This window comes from Rhincodon typus, chromosome 37 (assembly GCF_021869965.1).
Source record: "Rhincodon typus isolate 14 chromosome 37, sRhiTyp1.1, whole genome shotgun sequence".
NCBI classification, from domain to species: domain Eukaryota; kingdom Metazoa; phylum Chordata; class Chondrichthyes; order Orectolobiformes; family Rhincodontidae; genus Rhincodon; species Rhincodon typus.
The window spans coordinates 11,162,639-11,168,917 of NC_063368.1; positions in this window are offsets into that span (position 1 = coordinate 11,162,639).

A 6,279-nucleotide genomic window follows, 5' to 3' on the forward strand; every position below is an offset into this window, starting at 1 on the left:
AGACTGTCAATCAATGTGGCATTTTATAAATTCCTACTTTAGAAATTAAACCAGTCTGACTCCAAACCAAAACGTAAACAGATTCTAAACAAGGCCTCACACCTAACATGCATTGTCTGACCTAAAATGTCACCTCTTCTTTGCACTGATGAAACCTTTTAGTTCTCTCAGGACAGTGACTTGAAAGGAATTTGGGGATTTACATATACATATTAATCAATTAAAACCTTCTAACTGATTAAAGATTTAACAGCATCTTAGGCTTGTTTAATACATCCTCATCAGTGGTGTGACCCTTTGGTCTTTTACTTATAAATTCTGTGTCTGATTCTACCTCTCTCACTGATATCTGAAGAAGGGGTAAGACTCTGAAAGCTTGTGTTTTCAAATAAACCTGTTGGACTATAACCTGGTGTTGTGTGATTCCTGACCTTGTCCACCCCAGCCCAACGCCGACACCTCCACAACATTACTATTACAGCAGTAAAGTAACCATTGTGCAGCCACATTCTCATTGCTCTCTCGCGTTAGCAAGGGATGGCTGGTAATGTTTTAACCTGGGGGTCACCACATCTCAGGGCAGGGGAGAGTTGAGAGGGAGAGTCCTTCATAGTTACCTCAGCCAGTGCAGATATTGAACCCACAATGTATGGTGACACTCTACATCACAAACCAGCTATCGAAGCTGAACTACCCCTCAAGATACAAGATGCATAGGTTTAAGGCGAGAGGGGAAAGATTTACTTTTTTTTATTCATTCATGGGATGTGAGGGTGTCATTGGCTGGGCCAGCATTTATTACCCATCCCTAATTGCCTAGAGGGCAGTTAAGAGTCAACCACATTGCTGCCGGTCTGGAGCCCAGACCATGTAAGGATGGCAGTTTCCTGCTCTAAAGGGCATTGGTGAACCAGATGGGCTTTTCCTGACAATCAGCAATGGATTCACAGTCACCATTAGACTCTTAATTCCACATATTTATTGAATTCGAATTCCACCATCTTGCCATGGCAGAATTTAAACTCAGGTCTCCAGACAATTACCTGGGTCACCGGATTAACCGTCCAGTAATAATACCATTAGGCCACTGCCTCCTCTAAAAAGAGACCTGAGGGTAAGTTTTTCCTACAGAAGGTGGTGCATGTATGGAACAAGCTGTGAGAGGAAGTGCTGGAGGTGGGTACAATTACAAAATTTAAAGGAATCCAGATGAGTCTATGAATAGGAAGGATTTAGAGGGATAGGGGCCAAATGCTGGCAAATGGAACTAGGTCAGATTGGGATGTCTGGTCGGTGAGTATGAGTTGGATCAAAGGATCTATTTCTGTGTTGTATAACTCTATGACTCCAAGATGGAGGAAAGGGTGGGGACACCTTTCTGTTTTACCCCATTACAGCAATGATAGCACATAAAAAGCTAAAATATTGGTCACAAAAAGCCACAAGATGTTCACTTTTCATGAAAAGTGCTGTATTGTAAGCCTTTGTGATCAGGGCGAATGGACAATAGTCTACAAGTCCTCCTTCACACATTGGGAGATGGTGGTGCAGTGGTAATCTAGTTGATACTTTTTAAGTAATCCAGAAAGCTAATGCTCTGGGGAGACGGGTTCAAAACTCGGCGCATTTATATTCAGCTGATAACATTCTGAAATTAGGCCTTTGTGGTGCAATGGGAGCATCCCTACCTCTGGGCCAGGAGACCTGGGTTCAAATCTCACTCTTTGCAGGTGCTTCCAAACAGGATGATTTTATAAATCCATAAAATCTAGAACTGAAAGCAGTTCTCAGTATTGGTGAGCATGACAACTACCATCAATTGACGGTTCAGAGAAGTCCTTGAGGGAAGGGAATTTACCTGGTCTGGCCTCGTGACTCCAAACCCACATATCAACAAGATAATGTAGTTGATTCTTAGCTGCCCTCTGAAAGGGTCTAGTGGCCCATTCCATTCAAGAGTAGATACATTTGTGAGATGATAATACTTTAATCCATAACTGACCAGAATGATCAATGATGCCATCTCATTTTGAGGAGGCCTTTGTGTTTAACTCCACTCAGTACCGTGTTTGATCTAAACTCCATTGAATTGAAAACAAGAAAAGAGACTGTGTTGTTGAACGTTCTTGAACAGCAAAAAAAAAGGCAAGTTTGACATTTAAATGTTGCACCCTGTTCCCCTAAGGCCCAGAAAAGTCATTGCCAATGTTGGTTCCACTAGATCAGGCTGAATGTCCTATATTATTAGTGCTTCTACTGGAACGGTTACAATTGGAACACTGACAAGCATAGACTTTCCAAGCTATCATGACAGAATGCTCCATTCAAACACAAAAGCAAAATACAGTGAATGCTTTAAGTCTGATATTAAAACATAGAAAATGCTGAGAACATTGTGCTGGTCGGACAGCATTTGTGGAGAGAGAGAGAGAAAGAGAAAGAGAGAGAGAGAGATAGAGAGACAGAGCTAATGTTTCATTAGCACATGCAAAATGGAACAGTTGAGTGAGTGAAAAGGGGAGAAAGAGGGAGAAAGCACAAAAGGGAAGTTTCAGAATGCAGTGGAGGACCCAGGAGGGAGTACGGTTTCATGTTGCAAGGCTTAAAGGGATTTGTAAAGGGGCTAGTAAAGAAACCAAAGGTGGTCTTGGACGAGGTGTGAGTGCTGGCAAAAGCAAAATAATTATGAAAGAAACAAGAGGAGAAAAAACAAATCAAGGGAGGGCAAAAGAATAACATGAATCAGAGATTCTAATCAGAATTGAACTCAATGTTGAATCGAAAAGATTGTAAAGTGCTGAGTTGAAAAATGAGATTCTGTTCCTCAAGCCTGTGTTGAGTTTCATAGGAACACAACAACAGGCCAAGGACAGAGAGGTACGAGTGGGATCAAGGTGGAGTTTACAAGGGAGTCTTTTGGGCCTACCCAGGACTCCACTTGATTTTACTTTGCTGCATTTTATTTTCAGCGAAGCTAATTGTTTGTCTTAGAAGATTTGAGTTTGTACTCCTACAGCACAAAAGGATTTTACCGTGAAGAAAGTGACACCCACAATACCGATTGGTCAAACTAAATGCTGTCACATTTAAGGATTTCACTCACTAACTGTAAAATCTTGGAGAAGTAGGCCGAGGAGGCTGATAATCGCAGGTTTCAGTGATGTAGAGATAAGAATGTCTGGGTCTTTACTCCTGAGAACAGAAAGGGAGACTTAGTATTTAATAAGAAACACAGAAAGTGCCAGGGAAACTCAGCAGGTCTGCAGAGACAAATGAGATTAACGCTGCAAGTCTGGTATGAGTCTTCTTTACAAGTGAAAGGTGTTCAAGACTGGGGTTTTTTTTGAACACCTTTGGCAGAGGCTAAGAAGGAGCAAGAGGACGGATGGTCAGGGGCCCAGTGCAAAAGGTAGAGAGTTTGTTAGCGAATGTAGTAGATTAGAATGAAAGAAATATGTGTGCGAGGCAAGTTTTTTACACAGACAGTGGGAGGTGCCTGGAACATGATGTCAGGGCAGCGGTAGAAGCAGAGATGATGGCAACATTTAAGAGGCATTTAGACAGACACATGAACAAGCAGAGAATAGGGGGATACAGGCCATGTGTAGGCAGATAGAATTAGTTTAGAATGGCATCATGGTTGGCACAGACATGGTGGGCCGAAGGGCCTGTTCCTGCACTGTACTGTTGTACATGCTTCACCTGGAAGGTGTGTTTGGAATCTTAGACAGAGAGGGAGGAAGGAGGTGAATGGACAAGTGATTCTGAGATTGAAAGAGAAGGTGCCATGGTTTGGGGGGTGGGGTGGAGTTGAGGAAGTGTTAGGGGTGATGGAGGAGTTGACCAGGGTGTCATGGAGAGAACAGACCCTGAGGATGTTGACCGCGGAGGGGAGGGAAAGATGTGTTTCAGTGGGTGAAGGGAGTGTACTAGACTAAAAGAAGTACAAGTCCTTGAAATATCATAACATTCAAGGCTTTGGGCCTAGTGCTGGAATGTGGGACTAGTGTAGATTTAGCGTAGCTTCGGTAGTAGAGAATCGATGGGTTGAAGGGCCTCTTCTGAACCACATGATTCTATGATTCTACAAAACAGTGCTTGTCCTGGAAGGTGTATTTTGTCCTGTAGACGTCTGTATGCTTTGGTACAACAGGACTGTGACACCTACTCAGCCACTTGACTCACTGTAGAGCAATGTAATTGTGCTTGGTCTGTCTCTAATCTCCAGAATGGTTGACAGAATGCATAGGCTCTCCCTCCTTGTCAAATAGGTCCAGAAATAATTCAGTGGACCATGTTCATGGGCCGTGGATGTTGGAAGTGTCCAAGTTACGGAGTAAATTTCCCGTGCTCAGTCCAGCAGGTGGCAGCACAATTCACAAAGTCAACTGAGCGAAGCAGGTTTGCAAACTAACAGGAACAGCCTCCTCATTCTGTTTTGTCAATCTGTGAGATCCAGCTGAGTTGTACTTCAACTCCAATTCCCTGTTTTTGTTCTCTATTTCTTGATACACTGATACACAGCAAAAATGTATCAACGGAGCAAATCTGAGGCAAGAACAGAAATTGCTGAAGAAACGCAGCAGATCTGCTGCCATCTGAAGTTCTGAAGAAGGTTCACTGGACTAGAAACGTTAACTCTGCTTTCTCTCTCTACAGATGCTGCCGGATCTGCTGAGTTTCTTCATCAATTTCGAAAAATGTGTCAATCTTGGGTTTTATATCCCAAATTGCCCTCTGCGGCCATCTGGGGACCAAATTTCTATTATATTTTATGTAATAAAGTGTTTTTTTTCCCCTGATTTTGATTTTGAATAATCCATTTTTAAATTTAAAAGGCTATTGTTTGGGATTCCTGCAACAGAGGAACTAATTTCTCTGTTACTGCCTTCTCAAATTCTTTTACCATTTTAAATATCTTGATGTTAGATCTTCCTTCAACCATCTAAGCTCAAGAGAGTGCAACCAATCCTCATCACTTTATCCTCTAAACCACTCTGACCCCATTTTGAGGCCTCAAAGTTGTCATGAGGCCTCAGTGACAGTGAGGGCATGAGTGAAAGGGAGCTGTGACTCTGTCAGAACTCCCTGACAGCCATTACTGCTTTGTATCCTGCGACCCCAAAATTTTAGCTTGCGACCCTACTCGGGGTCCTGGCTCTCACTTTGGGACGCCCTAGTGTCAAGTTGAACGTGTTGTTTACATCCTTTCCTGTGGTGCCCTGTCTACAACTAACTATGAGTTTTCTAAACACAGCTCAATACAACCGTGCCCTCGCCTCTTTATCATTTAGTCATGGAGTTGACTGGGGTCTCTGATGTTGGAGACCTGCCTCCTTTAGGGATGCTCCAATGAATTATCAGCCAATCAGGCATTTAACAGGGCACCAGTTAGTGGGCTTTCAACAGGATGAGGAACTCAGCGTCAAGAAGTCCAGCCCAGTAGCAAGCAGACCTTCTGCTCTGCGGTTCCACTGGGAAGATGGTGGCTGAGATTAGGGTTAAGATTAGGAACTGCAGCTATGGTTGTCTTATGACTTTTGGAATGATTTCCCCTGAAGAGTTCAACGTGCAAAGGAGTCACATACCCAGATGTTGTCACATGACCACAGGCTGTCTGCAATGTAGCACTCAAGGCACAGGCCGTATCTGAGGGTTTCTCCCTGCTGTATATTTGGTTTAGCTGTAAATAAACCCACCAGAGATCTTTAAGTAAACAGACTCCAGATAGCCCCCACTTTGTGTTATGTTTAAGATAACACAAGAATATAACTGCACCCACCACAGGCCCAGGATCGCAGAGTGAGCCAGGCCAGAGGTAAGTGAATGCAGGAGGTGTCACATGGAGATGAGCGTTGGCAGTAAGGACAGTGATGTAGCTTGCAGCGGTCCCCATTTCCCAACGTCGGGTCCCTTGATCAGGCAGCGTGGGGCGGGGCGAGCGGCTGTCTTGTTCCTCGAACCTCAAGAGGCCTACCTGTCATACAGTGGGATGAGGCATTAATATGGACCTCAGGTGGCAGCAGAATGTGTGGACCATTCAGGGTCCTTCTCACCACTGGCTTAATCAGGAAGCTAAGCAGTGTCCCAGCCATGGGAAAGAACATAAATACAATCTTTGAGATAACATTCCATCAGCCCCATCAACTTTTTAAACTACTTTTTGTACCTGGACATTAGCTTTTAGTGATAACACAGTGTGGAGCTGGAGGAACACAGCAGGCCAGGCAGCATCAGAGGAGCAGGAAAGCTGATGTTTCAGGTTGGGACCCTTCTTCA